The following is a 22,081-nucleotide window of genomic DNA, read 5'->3' as shown; positions in this document are numbered from 1 at the left end:
TCGGCGTCCTCCCCACCCTTGAGCTCTGGGGGGAGTTCTTCCAGTCGAAGCTGGGTACGCGCAGCCAGGGCGTGCCGGCCCACACTGGCGCCTTCATCGCGTCGCGGAGATCGGGCGCCGACAACCCCTTCCCCGTCATCACGCTGATCCAATCGGTGAAGAAGTGGCAAAAATCATACTTCTACGTGCGGAACATCGCACCACGGGGCGACTACGTCAACCTGCCGGCTTACGTAGCCGGCCCGCCGGCGGGGAGGCTGCCCCAGTGGTCCTTCCGGGCGATGATGCTGTCGCAGGGAGGAAACGCCGCCATCGCCCGCCTGCGGGTGATGGTCCAGACAGAGGGCCTGACGGGGCCCGACCTCCTGGCCGCGTTCGTCACACGCCGGGTCCTCCCGCTCCAGAGCCGGCCTCATCTGATCTGTCAGATGAGCGGCCAGCTCGATCCGAGCCGGATGTGTACCAAGGAGATGCCGCAGGCCGACGCTGCCGACATGGTGAACTACCTCGCCAACTGCCAGCTTCCCGACGACTGGCAATTCGGCAAGGAGCCATACAGCCGCGCCAATCCTCCGCCTACGGTACGCTCCCCTTCTCTTTTTCTCTTTGTCGCCGAGTTCCTCCGGGCCGACTCTAACTCAGCCGGCTCGCTCTTTCGACAGAATCCTCTGCTTCGGCCGGCCAGCGGGGCGGACGTGGAGCGCCGCTTCGTCCCCGACCGGACCGAGCACGACCAGGAGGACCCCGATCTGGGGACGGTCCATATGGAGGAAACCGCCGAGCCGGCTGGTGGCCAAGCCGGCGGCGAAGCAGGCGGCGCCGGGTTCTCCGCGACCTTTGATGATTGGCCGGACGAGGACGAAGCCGAAGTCGTCCCGCCCCGCCAGCCAGCCTCCGGACACGGCGCGGGCTCCTCCGGCGCGCAGCCTGCTCGGGGTAGAGGCCAGAAACGTCGCGCCGCCCAGGGCATGTTCGGTAGCCGGACGAAGAAGCCGAGGGGTGGGGCGGCGGCCACCAGGCGGGAAGAAGCGGCCGCGAAGGCGGCTCGCTTCCGCAAAGTGGTGAAGCAGCCGCAGGCTGTGTCAGCGTAAGCTTTCTTTCTTTCTGTGTATTCTCCTTCTTTCTTTCCTTGGGTGGTCTTCTGAACCTTTGTCTTCTTTTCTTTAATCAGAGCTCCACTGTCGCTCGAGCGGGCGGCTGCCGGCTCCGTTGTCGAGTCGCCAGGGGGCTCTGGGAGCACCACCCGCCGCGTAGATCCCCGCGCCGCCCTCCTGGAGGCGACGGAAAGGAACGCGCGGGAGGTGCGGGAGGAGCAGGAAGCGCGGGAGGCAGAGGCACGGAAGGCAGCCGCCGCCCAGGCGGCTCGGGACGAGGAGGCGGCGAAGGCGCTCGCCGAGGCTGCAGCCAAGGCCCAGGCAGAGGCCGAGGCCGAAGCGGCGGCAGGGGAGGCCTTGATGGTCACCCCCCTGCGCACCATGGCGCCCGGGGGCGCGGATCCCTCGCCAGGGGGAGCCAGTGGTTCCCAGCCGGGTCTGGGCGGGAGCGGCGACGACGTCATCTTCGTGAGGGAGGCGCCGGGGCCGACTCCTCCGACTAGGGCGGCCCAAGGCGGTCAGACCGAGTCTGCGCTCGCACGGTCGGCGGAAGGCGAGCCGGCCGCAGGAGCTGAGGTGGCAGTCCGGGTTCCGCCAAGCCGGCGCGCAGGGAAGGCCGCGTCGGAGCCGCATAAGGCGGCGTCGGAGCCACGGCCGGCCGTGGGCTCCAGCTCGTCGGCCCGAGACGCGGAGGCGGCCAGCGCTACCTCCGGGTGGACGCCAGGCGGAGGGACAGCCGTGGTGAACATCGCTGCACAAAACGTCCGGACCCGGCTCCAGAACCAAGCCGCGATGTTGAGGCAGTTCACCGATGAATTCCTCGCCACGCGGGCTGCCATCCGGGTTAGTATTCTCAATTTTGCCCTTGACTTTTCTCGTGGGGGCGCGTCAGCGCACCCACTGGGTGTAGTCCCCGAGTTCCGAGTCGGCTGCTGAGCAGGCGGCTTGGAACTTCTTGGAGATTTTGTTTTTGCTGCTTTTGTTCTTACTTTGGTCTTCTGTCCATCTTGCAGGACTACCACAACCTCCGAGCGGCCGCCTTCAACTCCCAGGCTCGGGAGCTGACGCAGAAGACCGCCGATCTCGCTGAAAGCCGAGGTATGTGACTTGATCTCTATCTCATGTGGGGGCGCGTCAGCGCACCCACTGGGTGTAGTCCCCGAGATTCGGGCCGACTGCTGAGCAGTCGGCTCGGATCTTCCTTGATGATTTCTCATTGTTCTTCTATCTCTGCAGCAGCCAACGCCAGTCTGAGGGCACAGCTGGGGGAGTCCCAGACTGCTCTTCGTGCCAAGGACGCGGAGCTCGCTGCCTTGGTGCAGGAGCACGACCGCCTGGTCAAGAAGCTGGCCGACCAGGAGGAAAGCCATAAGGCGGCGCTGAAGGCCGCGCGGGACCGCGAAGCCGCCCTCCAGGCCGAGTTCGAGACAGAGGCGGTCGCCTGGGACGAAGCCAGGTAGACTCTGGTCTCCGGCTATGGCCAGATTGAGGATCTGGTTGACGGTAAGTCGTCTACCCCTTCGTCCTTTCTTGCCATCTGTCATTTTGACTTGTTTCTCTGACTTGGGGTTCTTCTTTTCTTTTCTGCGCAGATTACTTCCCCGGCTATTCCACTGCCGCCAACCAGGCCATCGAAACTCGTCGCCAGGCGAAGAGGCAAGCCGGCTTCGAGATTTCGCCGACTGACGGCCGCTCGCTGGAGGAGCAGCTCCTGGCGATCCAGGCTCGTATCCAGCCGGCTCACAGGCTGCTCCGCCGGCTTCAGCGTGCCGGGTCGCAGGTTCTGGCCGCCCTCTGGCCCGGCCAAGTGATCCCGCGCACTCCCAGTCGGACCGCCGACTGGCTGGAGGTGGCCGTCGGGCGCTTCGAGGCTTGGAAGGCGTCAGCGGCTCGCTCCGGCGCCGGGCGGGCGCTGGAGTTCGTCAAGGCCTGGTACCCAGGCCTGAATCTGGACCAGCTGGCGACCTGGCGGCAGCAAGCCGACACGGAGCTCGAGCCGGCGCGGCCGGCCATCATTCGGCGAGCTTCGGCGATCGCCGACTACACCGACACCAACGTCTTCGCCCCCGAGGTGGACGGCAATGGGGTCGCCCAGCCGGAAGATTGGTTCGGGCTGGACCCGGCGCACAGCGAGGACTCGGCGGAGGAGATTGACTCCAGCGACGAGGGCGAAGAGGAGGAGGAGGAGGGTGAAGGCGTCGAGCCGGCTGGTGGAGCAGCCGGCCAGCCTGACCGCGCCTCCAGCACTACGCTGCGTGCGAGTGCGTCTCCTGTTGCGGGAGGCGGTCAAGCCGGGACCAGCTAGGCGGCCACTCCTTCAGCCGGCGAGCTGCCTTCACCGACCAACTCGGCCTTCGCGCCTTTGTCTTCTTTCTTTTGTTTCCTGTCTTGTTACTTTTGAACAATGTTCGATTAAGTCTGCGCAATTCCACCCACTGGGTGTATTCAAACGTGATTCTGTTGCCAGCCTTTAGGCGGCTTTATGTATATAAGTTATGCAATCGGCTTTTCCTTGTACTTTCGCTTTTTGTCCTTCTGCTTTTTTCCTTTGCCACCCTCCCTTGGTTGCCGCCTCCCTAGTCAAACAGTTGCTCTGCAATCTGTAGCCGGGGAGTGCCTGGCCGATTGGGGAGGGGGAAGTACTTTTAGCTCGGTCGGACTTAAGCTAAATTTTTAGGAAGCCGGCCAGCCGGCTGTTGTGACAGTCGGCAGGCGTATATAGAGGCCGTCTTTTTGCTATATAGGTTAGTTGTTCCTTAGCCGTTTTCGTGTGGGCGTCCTTTCTGTCTTCTCTCTTGCTAGTCGGACAGTCAATTCTTTGAGCTGCGACTTTCAACAAGAGAGGACTGGGGAGCCGGCGCACTACTTTGCTGACTTCGGGAAGAACTTATAATATAGCTTAAGGCGGCCAGTCCCCGGGCCGACTAGTCGGACCCGGTGCCGGACAAGAATTCAAAATGTAATAAGACATTCATGGATATGACACTCGTCATCCATAGATAAATAAAAGGCAGTCCCCGAGTACTGTTCGGGGGGCCTGTTGGTTTGTAACTTAATACAAAAGGGGTAGCGTGATACATACTGCTTTTCAGCTGTAAAATCGTCTTAGGAGGTTTGCGTTCCATGGTCGCTCCGACTCCTTGCCGGAGTCGTCTCTCTTGCATGCTCTTGGCTTTTGCGCGTCGATCAAGTAGTAGGAGTCGTTGCCGAGTGCCTTGCTGACGACAAAGGGACCTTCCCAAGGGGCCGAGAGCTTGTGCTGGCCGGCTGTTCGCTGGATCAGCCGGAGCACAAGGTCGCCCTCTTGGAAGGATCTTGTCTTGACCTTGCGGTTGTAGTAGCGGCGCAGGCCTTGCTGGTAGATGGCGGACCGGCTGAGGGCTAACAGCCGGCCTTCTTCCAGTAGGTCGATGCCGTCTTCTCTTGCTTCTTTGGCTTCTTCCTCCGTGTACATGGTGATCCGAGGCGAGTTGAACTCGATGTCGGTTGGGATGACAACCTCGGCACCGTACACGAGGAAGAATGGAGTGAAGCCGGTTGACTTGTTGGGTGTAGTGCGCAGACTCCAGAGGACAGCCGGCAGCTCTTCGAGCCAGCAGCCGGCCGATCGCTCCAGTGGTACAACCAGTCGGGGTTTGATGCCGGAGAGGATAAGTCCATTTGCTCGCTCGACCTGGCCGTTTGACTGCGGGTGGGCAACGGACGCTAAGTCCAGTCGGATGCCCTGTGTCGCGCAGAAGCGTGCCAGCGCGCCTTTGGCGAAGTTTGTGCCGTTGTCGGTGATGATGCTGTGCGGCACGCCGTACCGAGTGGTGATGTCGGTGATGAATGTCACGGCAGTCGGCCCGTTCAGCTTCTTAATCGGCTTTGCTTCGATCCACTTTGTGAACTTGTCCACAGCAACAAGTAGATGTGTCAAGCCACCGCGGGCCGTCTTGAAAGGGCCCACCATGTCCAGTCCCCAGACGGCGAAAGGCCAGGTGAGGGGAATGGTCTTGAGGGCAGAAGCCGGCAGGTGTTGTTTGGAACTGAAGACTTGACATCCTCTGCAGGTCTTGACTATTTCTTTAGCATCCTCCAAGGCAGTCGGCCAGAAGAACCCATGGCGGAAAGCCTTGGCCACGAGGGATCTTGAGGCGGCGTGGTGGCCGCATTCGCCTTGGTGGATGTCTTTGAGGATTGCCACTCCTTTTTCTGGCTCGACGCAACGCTGGAAGACTCCAGTAATGCTGCGCTTCACCAGCTCCCTATTGATTATTGTGTATGCTGCGGCTCGTCGTTGCACTAGTCTTGCTGCGATCTCATCAGCCGGCAGCTCTCTGCTGACTAGGAACTTGAGGATGGGCTGGGCCCATGAGGGAGCTATGACCTCTTCTGCTGTTATCGTGGCCACCATGACTCGGGTGGGTGGGTTGGGTGTTGCGTTGGGGTCGACCACCACTTCTTGCGTCGTTGCAGTCCCCGGGCCGACTGCTGCAGTCCCCGGGCCGACTGCTGCAGTCCCCGGGCCGGGCTCTGAGGTCCCTGGGCCGGGTGCGACTACGTCGGTTCCCGGGGCAGTCGTCGAAATCCCCGTGCCGCCTGCGGGATTTCTTGAGCCGGATCCGGCTGTTTCTGGCGCAGGCGGTACGAAGATGGAGTCCGACTCTGGAGACGGCTTGATGGACGGCTTGAGGAGGCGTTGGAGGGAGACGCCAGTCGGTATGGCTTGTCGGGTGGAGCCGATCCGTGCTAGGGCATCTGCTTGGTCGTTGTCGGCCCTTGGCACGTGAAGGAACTCGCACCCTTCAAAGTATCCGCTCATCTGCTGGACGAGGAAGCGGTAGCTCGCCATGTTCGCGTCCTTGGCGCCCCAATCGCCAGATGATTGCTGGACCACTAAGTCGGAGTCGCCGTAGCACAGGATCTGGCGTATGCCGAGCTCTTTGGCTAGCCGGAGCCCATGTACGAGCGCCTCGTACTCGGCCACGTTGTTGGAGGCGGCGAAGTGGATCTGCAGCGTGTACTTGAGCTTGTCGCCTTTGGGAGAGGTGAGGACGATGCCGGCTCCCAAGCCGGTGTGCATCTTGGACCCGTCAAAGTGCATCCGCCAATGGGTAGAGTCGGGAGCCGGCGGTAAGTACTGGGTCTCGGCCCAGTCGACGAGGAAGTCGGCCAATGCTTGCGACTTGATGGCGGTGCGGGGTTGATAGAAAATCGTGTAAGGCGCCAAGGCAATGGCCCATTTGGCCACCCGGCCGGATGCATCCCGGCTGCCTATGATCTCGGCGAGCGGGGCAGTGCACACGACCGTGATGGGGTGCTCTTGGAAGTAGGGCTTCAATTTCTTGGCAGCGAAGTACACCCCATAGCACATCTTCTGGTAGTGCGGGTAGTTTTGCTTCGAGCTAGATAGTACTTCGCTGAGATAGTAGACCGGCCTCTGGACCAGCTGGGCTCGGCCTTCCTCCGGGCGCTGGACCACAACAACAGTGCTGACGACTCGGCTTGTCGCGGCGATGTAGAGGAGCATGGGCTCCTTCTCAGTCGGCGCAGCCAGGACGGGCGGAGTGGTCAACATTTTCTTCAACTCATGAAAGGCTTGGTCGGCTTGATCATTCCACTCAAAGTGAGTGGACTTCTTCATGAGTCGGTACAGGGGGAGGGCCTTCTCTCCTAGTCGGCTGATAAAACGGTTCAGGGAGGCTAAGCAGCCAGTGAACTTCTGCACATCTCGCAGCTTGGTGGGTATCTCCATCCTCTCGATGGCCTTGATCTTGACAGGGTTGCACTCAATGCCGCGTTCGGAGACCAGGAAGCCTTGCAGCTGGCCGGCTGGTACTCTGAACACGCACTTCTCGGGGTTGAGCTTGATCTGGAATCGGCGCAAGTTGGCAAATGTTTCCTTCAGGTCTTCCAGCAAGGTACCGCGCTTCTCTGTCTTCACCACAATGTCGTCTACGTAGACGTGGGCATTTCTGCCGAGTTGTTTCAAGAGACATTTCTGCATGCAACGCTGAAAAGTGGCACCGGCGTTTCTCAAGCCGAATGTCATCGTCAGGTAGCAGAAAGCTCCAAAGGGTGTGATGAAGGCAGTCTTCAGGCGGTCAGCTGGGTCCAACTTGATTTGATGATACCCTGAGTATGCATCCAAAAAACACAACAGCTCGCATCCGGCTGTAGAGTCTATCACTTGGTCAATCCGTGGCAAGGCAAACGGATCCTTTGGGCAGGCCTTGTTCAGACTTGTGTAGTCTATACACATGCGCCACTTGTTATTCTTCTTCAAAACCAGAACGGGATTGGCAAGCCATTCTGGAAAGAACACTTCCATGATGAAGCCGGCTGCGAGGAGCCGGGCTATCTCTTCTCCCACGATTCTTCGCTTCTCTTCTGATAGTCGGCGGAGGGGTTGCTTGACCGGCTTCGCATCAGCTCGGACATGTAATTTGTGCTCGGCGAAATCCTTCGGGACACCCGGCATGTCCTTTGGGGACCATGCAAAGATGTCTCGATTCTCACGGAGGAAGTCGGCGAGCTCGCCTTCCTATTTACTGTCCAAGTTCGCCCCAATCACGGCGAACCTCTCCGGGTGCTCCGGGTCTAGAGGTATCTTCTTCGTCTCCTTGGCAGGCTGGAAGGAGCCCTGCGCATCACTGTCCTTGGGGTTGGGGGACAAAGTCGGCTGCTTGCCGGCCATGGCCACAACCCGTTCCAGCATCTTCTTCTCTTCCGCCACCACGAGGGACTCGGCCAGCCGGCTGCTGGCCATGGCACACTCGATGGACTTCTTGTAGTCGCCGGCTACCGTGATGATCCCCTTCGAGCTCGGCATCTTCATCTTCAGATAGGCATAATGGGGCACAGCCATGAACTTGGCCAAAGCAGGTCGGCCAAGTAGTGCATGATAGGGGCTCTCCAGGTCCACCACCTCGAACCATATTGCTTCCCGGCGAAAGTGATCTTTGTCTCCGAAGAGAACATCCATCTTGATCTTGCCGATTGGAGAGCAAGATAGGCCGGGTACGATACCATGGAAGACAGTGCGGCTCGGCATGAGCTGCTTTGCTTTGATGTTCAGCTTGTCCATGGTGTCGCGGTACAGTATGTTGATACTGCTTCCGCCGTCTATCAGGACGCGGGAAAATCTGGCAGCTCGCCTCTCCGTCGCAAGGGTGACGTCCAAGACCATAGCATAGGAGCCAGGCGAAGGCATCACCTCTGGGTGGTCGGCCTGGCTCCAACTGATGGGCTTTTCCGACCAATGCATGAACTCGGCGGTGCTAGAGGCGGCTGTGTTTACTTCTTGGTGTTGCCGGCGTCGGCTGCGCTTGTCGTCGACTTGACTCGTGAAGACGACGTAAGCGTCGTGCGCTTCAGGGAACTTGTCTTGGATGGCGCCGGCTGCTGGGGAGCTGGAGGCGGCGGGCCGGGAGGCGGAGGCGGCACTATCCCTTCGCCCTTGGTGATGCGGGTGAGCCAGTGGCATTTCCATGTTGTATGGTTGGACGGCTTCGCGCCGCTGTGGAACTTGCAGGGGGCATCGAGCGCTTGCTCGTAGGAGAAGGACGGCTGCCAGGGCGGCCGGCCTCCCTTCTTCTTGGGAGCGGGCCGCTCCTCGGGCTGCTCGTCTTCAACTGTGGCCACCTGCCGATTGGAGGAAGTCGGCATGGGGCCTTGCGCTTGTGGTCGTTCTGGTAGGGGCGCCGGTTTGGGTCGCCAGCCGGCGTCTTGGGAGCCGGAGCGACTACCTTCCCCGAGGCATCTACTCGGAGCTCGGTCTTCATGGAGGAGTCGGCAGTGGCGTACTTGTCGGCGGTGATCAGCAACTCATCGAGGGTAGCGGGTTCGTCGCAGACGAGTCGGTGCTTGAGGAGGGTGCCCTCTCGGCACCCGGCGGTGAAGTACTCGATGGCCTGGACCTCATGCACTCCCTCGCAGGAGTTGCGGAGCTCGGCCCATCGCGTGAGGTAGTCGCGGGTCGACTCGTTGGGCCCTTGGACGCAGAGGGAGAGCTGGCGAGGCTTGGGAGGCCGCTTGTAGGTGCTAGTGAAGTTGCGGACGAAAACCTCTGTGAAGTCCAGCCAGCTGTTGATGCTGTATGGCTTGAGGCTGTTGAGCCATGTGCACGCCGTGCCCTGCAGCATCAGGGGGACGTACTTCACGGCAACGCGCCGGTTGCCGTTGGCGATGCTGACGGCTGTGGAGTAGTCGATGAGCCAATCTTCCGGCTTCACCGAGCCGTTGTACTTGGGCGTGTCTCTGGGGAGCGAGAACCCTTTGGGGAAGGGCTCGTCGCGGATGCGGGGGCCAAAGCATGGCGGGCCGACATCGTCTTCTTCTTCTAACGCCAGGGACCGAGCGAGGCGGTCGATCCTGTGGCGGGCGTCACTCTCGCCGACTCCTTCTCGGCGGCCGAGTCGGTCGCCAAGAGTCGGATGTGTGATGGGCGGCGGAGTGAGGCGTCTTTCTCTTCGAGGCGGGGGAGGAGGCAGGTTTCCCTGATGTTCAACCGCCCGAGGGCGGCCTTCCGCGTCGCGCTCGATAGTGATGCGGGTCCGGCTACGGCTGGCAGCCGACTCCTTGTCTTTCTTCTGGCGCGTGCCGCTCGCAGTCGGCGAGCGGGACGTCGCGGCGTGCTCCCGACGCGGGGGATGGCTATCAGCTCGGGCGCCGGCTTCGTGCCGTTCTGCAGCCGCGTCGATCAGCTGCTGGATCCGTCTTGTCATGTAGGGGAGCTCATCGGCTCCCAGCCCATTGAGCTCCTCTGCTGCCGCCTGAGCGGCTCGCAGATTCTCGAGCGGGGTGGCGTAGACGGGGCGATCTGCGCCCAGCATGCTGGCAACGGCTGCGCCGCGCTTCTGGATTAAGCCGGCTCGGCTCGGGCCGCTCGGAGGCGGCGTCCCGAAGGCGGCGCGGTCGACTTCGCGCTGGTGGGCCTCGGTGAGGCGTCTCATCGAGGCTATCTTCTTGCTCTCCGTGATGAGGGCAAGACGGCGTGCCTCCAGGGTCTCGGCGTCGGCGTCGGCCGGGAGGGGGATGGAGAGGTCGTGCATCGCTGCTTGCTGGGCGTCGCGGGCGCTCCCGCCCGAGTTGGAGACGTGGCTGATGACCAGCACTTCGGTGACAGCGCTGCTGCCGCTGTCAGCTCGAGGGAGTGGGTCGTCGAAGACCACCACGTCGGAGGGGTAGGCGTCGAGCGACGCGGTGTCGGAGTCGATGAGCATCGGGTCGGTGGAGCCGACAGACTCCATGTCCGCAGCAGGCTCGCTGGAGACGTGAAGTTGGTCGAGGAGGCTGACGAGGCGGCTCTCGGGGTAGTCGGTGCCTGCGTCGGACGCAGGCTCGTCGGAGATGCGAGTCTCGCCGAGCTGATCGGCGAGGCGGCTCGCTGCGCAGGCGTCGTCGACGCCTTGCAGCGCGTCGGGGCAAGCGCCATCGGGCGCAGCAGGCTGGCCGCGCTCGCGGGGAAGGAAGAAGGTTCCCGTCCAGAACAGGTCTCCGGACGACGGTGCACCTGGCCCCACGGTGGGCGCCAAATGTCGGGTGGTTGGTACGACATATGCCAAGGGATGGCTTATCATTGTGGGAGCCAATAAAACGTCGCCGGTGCCTGGAAACGGGATGAGGCGAAGACATGCACGCCGGCGAATCTTACCCAGGTTCGGGGCTCTCCGAGGAGATAACACCCCTAGTCCTGCTCTGCGGGGTCTCCGCATGATCACTAGCTCGATAAAGAGTAGCTACAATCGCTCCTAGAGCTGTCGGGATCAAGGGAGAAGAAGAACAAGGCTAGCTCTTGCTTCTCTCTATCTATGGTGTGTGTGTGTGTGCTATGCTTGGAAGCCAAACACGCAGAGGGGCCAACCAGAAGCGAACTATGCTCAGTGGCCAACTATGCTTGGGTGCGAACCCTTTGCATGGGTGCTCCGGGGGGTTTATATAGGCCTACCCCCCGGGGATACAATGGTAATCCGGCTGGGGTCTGGTCCCAGCCGTCAGTGTCTATGCTCGCCGGCTTCTCCGCCGGCTGCTGGGTCCCGCCGGCTGCCGGTTACTTGGTCGACAGGCCAGCCCCACCGCCTAGGGCTCTGTCGGCGGCTGCTTACTTTAGCCGCGCCTCTGATGATGAGGGCTTTGTCGAGGTGAACATGGCTACAGTGGGCCGCCTCGGGGGCTATCACTGTAGCCTCACCTCGTCTTGTCTCCTTAATGGGGCTCCTGCCTCGAGGAAGGGAGTAGCCGGCTTCCGGAGGCCGGCCATGCTCCTGGCCGACTAGGGAAAGCCGGGCCGCCTTCACGCCTCTCTCTGGCTGAAGGGGCCCGCAGTCCTTGGGCCGTACAGGAGGGGGTCGTGGATGACGTCGTAGCTGGCGTGGCTACAGTGCCGGGCCGCACGGGAGACATCCCTCCCGTACGGCCTCCTGTAGCCATGCCCGCCTCGGGCTTCGGGGGTCGTGGGCCGCACTGTGGCCATGCCCCATCAGGTCGTCGTTATGTAGGGGCGGTTGTGGTCTCGGCCGGCTTCTAGGAGTCGGCGTTCTTCTTGGCCGGCTTCTTGGAGTCGGTGAGGCTGGGTCGCCTTCCGGGAGTCGGCTTTAGTGGTAGCCGGCCGGGGAAGGCAGCCCAAATGCTTGGAGTGCTTGAAGGCCCAAAGGCCTGATAAATTTTCTGAAGAGCCAGGGGTAGCTGGTTTGGCTACCCGTGGCCACTTACTCCGACAAATGTAGAGCATGGTTCACAAAGCAGAGGATACAATTTACCAAAGGCATCATGTATCCGAGGAAAGGCTCACAAGCTTATTTAATATGAAGGACATTGTCGGATAAAATCCGACAAAAGGGTCTGGTGGTCCACAAGGGATCGGTTGTGAGCATCAGTACTCAACCAGAGGAAGAAAGAATGCCAGGAGATCAGGTTATAGAAACAACTGACTAACTCAAAGCTCAGATGCAAAGGAATTATGAATTCCAAGAGAAGGGATCCAAGCAATGCTCTGATTAAGGATGGATAAGTTGAATAGCCTTAGGGGTACAATCGACGGCAATTTGATTGGCCGAGATCTAGCTCACGTTTAAAATGACGTCTGAGCCGGAAGGATGAATTCTAGGATATGATTGAGGATTGCAAGCATTCGCAACAAATTGATTCAACGGACTCAAAATGATAATGACAAAAGATGCCAATAAGATTATAGACTTATGGGATTAACCATAATGCTAGTAAGCAAGAATTTCAAGAGCAACAGGCTCCTGAAGATTTTCGGAAGATCGAATGATATTTTGAACACTTTTGGGAAATACTTGAATCAACTGGGGATGAGCGGATACTCGGTAAGTGCGAGGATTATCCGTAGGGGTATTCAGATGACAATGAACAGCAAGGTAGTAAGCTCAAAGGATTCTCGGAACAACAGAGAGAATTTCGGGGTATCTTGTAATAACAAGATCATCTGGGAAACATTGTATGAATGGCGAGTATACGTGGTTATCCATAGGAGTTTATCGATGAAAGGGAATTGCAAAAGCGATGAACACAAGTTCTCGGGTTATCAGCGGAGAGTATCTTCAGGGTCTTCACGTGCAACAGATGATCATCAGTAATAAGGGGCTCTCCGGGTGAAAGTAATAACGAGATCCTAATGTTAGATTTAGCAAAATTCATTTAACCCGAATAAGAGAGAGATCAGAGTCCCAGAATAAAGGTCGAGGAGTAAAAGATCCTAGTACCACCCAATGGCGACGTGGGCCCGTAAGACACACAACCATGTTAGTAAAAACTTTTCCAATGACTAGACTCGACTTCGGCCAAGGAGTTGGAAAGGGGGATTCCTACAGGCAGTCGGCTCTGATACCAACTTGTGACGCCCCCGATTTGACCGTACACTAATCATGCACGCAAATGTGTACGATCAAGATCAGGGACTCACGGGAAGATATCACAACACAACTCTAAAACATAAATAAGTCATACAAGCATCATAATACAAGCCAGGGGCCTCGAGGGCTCGAATACAAGTGCTCGATCATAGACGAGTCAGCGGAAGCAATAATATCTGAGTACAGACATAAGTTAAACAAGTTTGCCTTAAGAAGGCTAGCACAAAAGTAGCAACGATCGAAAAGGCAAGGCCTCCTGCCTGGGACCTCCTAACTACTCCTCGAAGCCGAACTCCATGTAGAATCATCCTTGGGATCTCTAGCTCCTGGACTCCAGCATCTGGTTGCGACGATCCGGTATAGAAAGGGGAAAAGAGGGAGAAAAGCAACCGTGAGTACTCATCCAAAGTACTCGCAAGCAAGGAGCTACACTACATATGCATGGGTATATGTGTAAAGGGGCATATCAGTGGACTGAACTGCAGAATGCCAGAATAAGAGGGGGATAGCTAGTCCTGTCGAAGACTACGCTTCTGGTCATCTCCATCTTGCAGCATGTAGAAGAGAGTAGATTGAAGTCCTCCAATTAGCATCGCATAGATAAACTTCCCTGCAGGGGTGCACCACATAACCCAACACGCTCGATCCCATTTGGCCGGACACACTTTTCTGGGTCATGCCCAGCCTCGTAAGATCAACACGTCGCAGCCCCACCTAAGCACAACAGAGAGGTCAGCACGCCGGTCTAACCCTATGCGCGCAGGGGTCTGGGCCCATCGCCCTATGCACACCTACACGTTGCATACGCGGCCGGAAGCAGACCTAGCCTAGTGGCGTTCCAGTCCAATCCGGCGCGCGCCACTCAGTCGCTGACGTCACGAAGGCTTCGGCTGATACCACGACGCCGGGATACCCATAACTACTCCCGCGTAGATGGTTAGTGCGTATAGACCAAATGGCCAAACTCAGATCAAATACCAAGAACTCGTCCAGCGTGTTATGTATCCGCGAACGCCGACCAGGGCCAGGCCCACCTCTCTCCTAGGTGGTCTCAACCTGCCCTGTCGCTCCGCCACAAAGTAACAGTCGGGGGCCGTCAGGAACCCAGGCCCACCTCTACCGGGGTGGAGCCACCTGTCCTTTCAGCCCCCTCGTCAGAATCACTTGCGGGTACTCAACGAGCCGACCCGACTTTAGTCACCACATGTGTCATGTATATAATGTATATAGTATATACCCGTGATCACCTCCCGAAGTGATCACGGCCCAGTAGTATAGCATGGCAGACGGACAAGAGTGTAGGGCCACTGATGGAACACTAGCATCCTATACTAAGCAGTAGGATAGCAGGTAAGGGTAACAACTGTAGCAACAATGACAGGCTATGCATCAGGATAGGATTAACGGAAAGCAGTAACATGCTACACTACTCTAATGCAAGCAGTATAGAGAAGAATAGGCGATATCTGGTGATCAAGGGGGGGGGGGGGGGCTTGCCTGGTTGCTCTGGCAAGTAGGAGGGGTCGTCAACTCCGTAGTCGAACTGGGCAGCAGCAGTGTCGGTCTCGTAGTCTACCGGAGAGAAGAGGGGGAAGAAACAGTAAATACAATGCAAACATAAACATGACGATGCGTGACATGAAAATGAGCAGTGCGAGGTGTGTCCTAACGCGACAGTAGGTGGCACCGGCGAAGGGGGGGAACATCCGGGAAAGTATTCCCGATGTTTTGCGTTTTTGGACAGATGGGCCGGAGGGGGAAAGTTGCGAGTCTGATAGGTTTGGAGGTGTGGTGGACGAACGGACTGCATATCCGGATTCGTCTCGTCGTTCTGAGCAACTTTCATGTTGAAAATATTTTAATCCGAGTTACGGATTAAAAGATATGATTTTCTAAAGATTTTATTAATTTCTGGAATTTAATTAATTATTTAACTTAATTCGAAAATGGATTTATGACATCAGCATGATGTCATGGTGACGTCAGCAGTCAACAGGTGTTGACTGGGTCAAACTGACGTGCGGGACCCACCTGTCATTGATTGATTAGGGTAATTAGGGTTAACTAATTAATTACTGTTTAATTAAATTAAGTAACTAATTAGATTAGTTTAAACAGGATTAATTAACTTAATTAATTTAGTTTAATTAATTAACTTAATTAATTTAGTTTAATTAATTAATTAATTAAAATTAAAATTATTTTTATTTTCTTTATATATTTTTTAATTCCTATTAATTTATTATTATTATTATTATTATTTTATTTTTCTTTATTATTATTATTATTATTTTTATTCGTTCTAGGGCGTGGGCCCCGTTCGGTAGTGGCCCAGAGGGGTCCGGGCCCAGGGGTCAGTGGCACCTGGGGCCTAAGCGGGCGCCCGAATGGGCGCTGCGGGCGTGGCCGGCAGGGGCGCACCCGACTGGGCGCCGACGGCCACAGCAGGGCGCCGGAGCAAGGGGAGGGGGGGGGGTGCTAGTGGCCAGGGGCGGCCGGAGTCAGGCGCGGCGAAGGCCAGTGGGCGCGGGACGCGGCCGGTGCGGCGCATCCGCGGCGGCGCGGGCGGCACCGGAGCGGGGCACGGGGAGCGGCGGCCACGCGTGCGTGCGGGGGCGAGGGTGCGGGGCGAACGGACGGCGTGCGAGGTGAGCGAGGGAGACGGGTAGCAGGGGGCGACCGTGGGCGCGTTCAGGGCCGCCGGTGAGCGAGGCCCTGGCCGAAGTGGCCGGAGCAAGGGAGGAGGAGGGGATGCCGGGGCCTCACCACGGGGCGGTGGGGTCTAGGCAGCGGGGTTCGTGGAGGGGGGTCGGGGACGACGGCGCCGGAGGGGAAGCAGGCCTTCGGGGACGAGACGAGGTCGAGGCGGCGTCGATCCAGGCGGCGGGGTCGTCGGGCGAGCGGGGAACTCCAGGGAGGAGGCGGCGCGGTGGCTCCGGCGAGGTGGCCGTGGCGGTGGCGTTCCGGGCGGCAGCGAGGAGGCCAGGAGGGGCGGCGAGGCGGGCGACGGGTGGCGTCGGGGGCGATCCCGATCCAGGAGGGGATCGAGGGAGTGGGGGGGGGAGTGGGGAGGAGGTGTCGGTGGTGAGTGGGGGGGAGTGGATAAGGTGTCGGTGGTGGGGGGGGTGGCCGGCCGGCTGGGCCTGGGGTCGGCCCAGTTGGGCCAGGGCCCAGTAGGGGGAGGGGGGGGTTCCTCCTTTTTTTTTCTGTTTGTTTTCTCTGCTGCATTTTCTTTTCTTTTTATTTATTTTCTTTTCTGTTTTACATCATTTTAAAATAGTTAGGCATTTTCTAAAAATATGTTTTCTCCACAATAATTATCAGTGCAATATCTGGCACCCACCGAACATTTTTGTTTAAATTTTTGAAAACTTTTATTATTGACATTAATTTGAATTTAAATTTTGAAACGGTTTCGAATCATTGCGAGGTTAACAACAGTAATCGTGGTGACGTGGCATCATTAGCGTGGGATTACTGTAGCTTAATTATCTGGGCGTTACACATGGGAATTTTGTCTAGTTAACTTCATTAAGTTTCGTTAATTGACATTGACTGATTTGATAAGTAGATATGTGGGTGGACCCATGCTAGGGTGTTGTTCTTACTTGAACAAACAACCCACTTATGTTTACCCCTGTCGCAAGTATCCACAACTACAAAACAAGAATTAAGATAACTCTTACCATAGCATGAAACATATGGATCCAAATCAACCCCTTATGATTTGACGCCTCATTGCTCATTACTACGCCAGCGCCATGACTGGGGTGCTTCACCCCTGCTACTATGCACTGTATTTCGGTATGTCACGTGGACCCGGTAGCTTGATGTCCCACATGTTGGTGAAAGGGACTAGAACATTTATGAAAGCGAGCGTCCCCTCTTACGATGGAGGATTACACGACACGGCGGCCTAGTGAACTGTTACTTGTACTGTAGTACTACTATAGTTTTGATGTTTCGCATGATCCATCGATACAAACCCGATTAACCAGGAAAGGGCGGGATTTTTCCGGCGCGGTAGATGATACTGGCCATACATTTCAAAGGCAATTTTAATGTATGCAAACTGAATAATTAAGTAACAATATGAGATCTAGTAAAACTAAAAACACATATGATTTATTGTGTTAGAGTGTAGTTGTAGTGCTGTATTGCATAGTTGTTAGATGTAACATGCGAGAACGTGTAGAGATGTAGTTTTGGAGGGCCTACAGAGAGAAAAGCGTAATACGGTCACCAGACTTCAGAATACGCTCATTACAGTCACTATATACGTTTTGCCATGATTATACGGTCACTTGCTCACCGTTCAGCATCGGATTGCACTCTGTTGACCAGCCAAATAGTCTGTGTGGCACTATGTTGACTAGTTAAATTGACCACGTTCCTTGTGGGTTCCACCTGTCAGTTCGCATAGAAAAAAGGTCAGATAAACACAAATTTACGCAGGCGCGACAAGACTCCAACTCGTGCACAGGAACCACCTGGTTGTGTATGTGTCTGTCAGGGCCTGATGTGTGCGCATGCACGTGTAGGTTGAGCACTTGAGCGTGAGAGTGTGTGTTGGTCGTGTGGTGTGTGCATGCATGCGTGGTTGCGTGTGTATGTGTTGCGTACGTGCGTGGCCGCATGTGTTCGTGTGAGTGTTGCATGCATGTAGTTCGTGTGCATGCCTGCGTGTGTGTATAATCACCACACCAGCTCCTGTGTGTTAAAACAGACGGCTCAGCATACCAATACAAGGCCACCTTGTCCATTGTGCCCGCAGTCATGACTTCGAATCACCGTCCAATATTTTTTTATCGTTTGTTTTCATTCTTACTAGCAAGATGCCCGTGTGTTGCACGTAACATCAAGATGGATTTGTATGAGTAGTTTATCTTGTGAGAGAAAATGATGAACGAGGGAAGGCCTTATTTGCAAATGTGGAGAGGTGTGTGGGTACCTTTTTGCAAAATTGCCATAGTTTCCTTCCTATCCGTCAGATACAAATTGGAAAGCCTATATTGCAGGATGGCAGGCACACCATCATCACCAACTCTGTTTTTTATAAGAGTGTAGAGTAGATACACGTCGACAGGTGGGCCCAATGGTAGTGAGATAATGTGATGCAACACTAGAGGTGCCACGTGGAGCGTTTAACTGGTCAACTAGTTGTGTCTTGAGCAAATACAGAGGTGTACGGTGAGCCCGTGACTGTATAATAACCACAAAACATAAATGGTGACTGTAATGAGTGGATTCTGAAGTCCAATGTACGTATCGTGCTTTCGCTTCAAATACAATGATCATCATTGTATATATCATGAGAGAAAGATGAAATATGCGTGAATGTGTTGGGGACGTACTTTTAGAGGACCTGGAGATAGTTTGTGTGCGTACGTGAAAGGGGCGTAGAGGGGGTGTATGGGATGGAGAGAGGATGCTCTTCGTTTCTCTTTATTATGACTAACTTTATATATAGTATAAAAATATAAAAATTCACAGTGCGGAATAAATATCATTGTGGCCACCATGCAATGCAAATTAACGTTCATACTCCTTCATATAACTTTGTAATGTTGTATATATGTAGAAATTCTAAAATAATTTTTTGGCCACACTTTATTCAAAAAAGGAATGTTGTATGCAAAATAAACGTGAAGAGAGGGCTTTTTAGATCAATGTGATACATGATGTAACATGTGCGAATGTGTAGTTGATGTATTTGGCAGGGCCTAGAGAGGTATGTGTGTGTATTACGTATTCGAGATAGGCCTAAAGATAATGTGCGTACGGGAGACACGTAGGCAGGTCTATGTATATAGAAAGGGTCGATGGGGATTGTGCGTGTGTATGCTTGTGAGAGGAAGAGTGCTTGTGATAAAAGTTAGTGAAAACAGTCGTAAATGGTTACGAGAGGGAGGGAGGGTTATATCGAGAGCATGTCTGCGAGAAAGACACCTCGGGAGAGAGTGTGTGAGAGCATGTGTGAGAGACCGCCAATGGAGAGTGAAACTACATGTAAAAGACTGATGCACACATTGATTAAAAATATAAATTGTATCCAAATATTAGGATGGGATCATGATATTTGCAATTCACGTAAGGAACAATCATCGATCCATCAGACATCTAGAGTCTATCGAATTTGAGCATGTTTATGTTATTATTCGACATAATTGATCCACATAGTTAGTATTTTGAACTCTAGACAATGCATCGCTTTAGCAATCGAATATAAATGTGAGTATAGTTCATGTTGTGTGTGTAAAGCACATTATACATACAAAAGTTACACAATGAACATTATAAATAGCTAGCTATGAACTAGCATACATTTGAATTCAACTTGAGGTGGTTTAAAAAATTTGAATTCAACATGAAGTCCATTCAATTATTTGAATTCGATATCATGGCATTTGTGAATCATACCTAAACTATGGGGGCACCAATCTTTGCTTTGCTTTTGTACATAATAGCATATATAGTCGTGTACAAAATAGATTCAAATTTATCTCCTCCATTCCAAAATAATCGTAGTTATAGGATTTTCAAGTGTCAAAATTTCAAAAAGAAGCGCATAGTTTAATGAGGTTTTCAAACATACAAGGTCAAATTTAACGTTGTCTATTTAGGTCAATCCTCAAAGTTGGAGAGTACTCTAAACGTGAATGCTTCTATTTCAAAATTTCGAACGAAGCGCCAAAAGAGCCTCTACTCGCCCGAAACCGCGTGAGACCAATGTTTGGTAGTAGAAGGAAATTATTTTTCTAACTCCAACCTGTGAAACCTACCGGCCCGACATCCAAAGGTCTAAACCGGGGTAGGTTTGTAGCTTCATCTAGACGCCACGCAACCGCCTCCGAAAACACTTCATACACAATGGCCGCTGCTACCTCTTGAGCATGCGTTGGTTTTCCCTTGAAGAGGAAAGGGTGATGCAGCAAAGTAGCGTAAGTATTTCCCTCAGTTTTTGAGAACCAAGGTATCAATCCAGTAGGAGACTACACACAAGTCGCCTAGTACCTACACAAACAATCAAGAACCTTGCAACCAACGCGATAAAGGGGTTGTCAATCCCTTCACGGCCACTTGCAGAAGTGAGATCTGATAAAGATAATAAGATAAAATATTTTTGGTATTTTTGTTGTATAGATTGGAAAGTAAAGATTCCAAAATAAATAAATAGTAAACTAGAATTATAGATCGGAAACTTATATGATGTAAAGTAGACCCGGGGGCCATAGGTTTCACTAGTGACTTCTCTCATGATAGCATATATTACGGTGGGTGAACAAATTACTGCCGAGCAATTGATAGAAAAGCGCATAGTTATGAGAATATCTAGGCATGATCATGAATATAGGCATCACGTCCGTGTGAAGTAGACCGAAACGATTCTGCATCTACTACTATTACTCCACACATCGACCGCTATCCAGCATGCATCTAGAGTATTAAGTTCATAAGAACAGAGTAACGCATTAAGCAAGATGACATGATGTAGAGGGATAAACTCAAGCAATATGATATAAACCCCATCTTTTTATCCTCGATGGCAACAATACAATACGTGCCTTGCTACCCCTACTTTCACTGGGAAAGGACACCGCAAGATTGAACCCAAAGCTAAGCACTTCTCCCATTGCAAGAAAGATCAATCTAGTAGGCCAAACTAAACCGATAATTCGAATAGACTTGCAAAGATATCAAATCATGCATATAAGAATTCAGAGAAGAATCAAATATTGTTCATAGAAAATCTTGATCATAAACGCACAATTCATCGGATCTCGGCAAACACACCGCAAAAAGTATTACATCGAATATATCTCCAAGAAGATCGAGGAGAACTTTGTATTGAGAACCAAAGAGAGAGAAGAAGCCATCTAGCTAATAACTATGGACCCGAAGGTCTATGGTAAACTACTCACACATCATCGGAGAAGCTATGGTGTTGATGTAGAAGCCCTCCGTGATCGAATCCCCCTCCGGCAGATCGCCAGAAAAGGCCCCAGATGGGATCTCACGGGTACAGAAGGTTGCGGCGGTGGAAAAGTGGTTTCGTGGCTCTCCTGGATGTTTTTAGGGTACAACGGTATATATAGGCGAAAGAAGTATGTCGGTGGAGCTACAAGGGGCCCACGAGGGTGGGGGGCACGCCTACCCCCTGGGCGCGCCCTCCTACCTCGTGGCCGCCTCATTGCGTCTCTGACTTCCACTCCAAGTCTCCTGGATTGCGTTTGTTCCAAGAAAGATCCTCGTGAAGGTTTTGTTCCGTTTGGATTCCGTTTGATATTGAAATAGGCAAAAAAACATCAATTGGCACTGGGCCTCCGGTTAATAGGTTAGTCCCAAAAATAATATAAAAGAGCATATTAAAGCCCATTAAACATCCAAAACAGATAATATAATAGCATGGAACAATAAAAAATTATAGATACGTTGGAGACGTATCAGCCGCCTAAGCACTCATGCGCCCGGCCGAAATCGCTCCCGCCCACTATTTGGGACACTTGGGATTACCATCCTAGCCCCGACCAACAGTAGGTCCAAAATTTAAGAGGGGGGCAAAGTTTGTACTTTCCCCAAATTTCAAACAAGCGCGTCCAATCTGTTCAAAAAAACAAAAAACAAGTGCGTCCCAGACCAAAACATGGTTCTCCCTTAGCTCCCCCCGCCCCCCCGCCCGATTCCCCATTCGTACTCCGTGGGTGCCAAAACTACCTCTCCACCAGCCGCGAAAACCCCGGCGTCCTCCGTCCGCCACCCCATCCCACCCATCAACCGCCGCCCTCCTCTATCACGCCGGAGCCGATACCCCGACGTCGTCGTCCACCGCAACGGCAACCGCAATGCCCTCCACGGCTAGTAGTTGAAGCCGAGGCCAAGCTGTCCGTACCCGAGCCAGTTCAACCATGCCGTCCTGCGCCTCACCACTGCCACTCCAACTTCGCCACCGTCCACCGCACCGAAGCTGTTCCCGCTACACCGTCCTTCACCTCCTCGGATCTGCTTCCCCTCCACCGACAGACCACTACTGCAGGATGGTCCAAACATGACACTACAATCAAAGACCCTTCGACTAAACTGTGTGCGATGCCATAATCGCAAACGGTGGTGTAAAAAACCCGTCAAAAA

The sequence above is a fragment of the Aegilops tauschii genome, chromosome 4 (genome assembly GCF_002575655.3).
Source record: "Aegilops tauschii subsp. strangulata cultivar AL8/78 chromosome 4, Aet v6.0, whole genome shotgun sequence".
NCBI lineage: Eukaryota > Viridiplantae > Streptophyta > Magnoliopsida > Poales > Poaceae > Aegilops > Aegilops tauschii.
The sequence above is the reverse complement of the archived record's forward strand: the minus strand, read 5'-3'. Positions refer to the sequence as shown.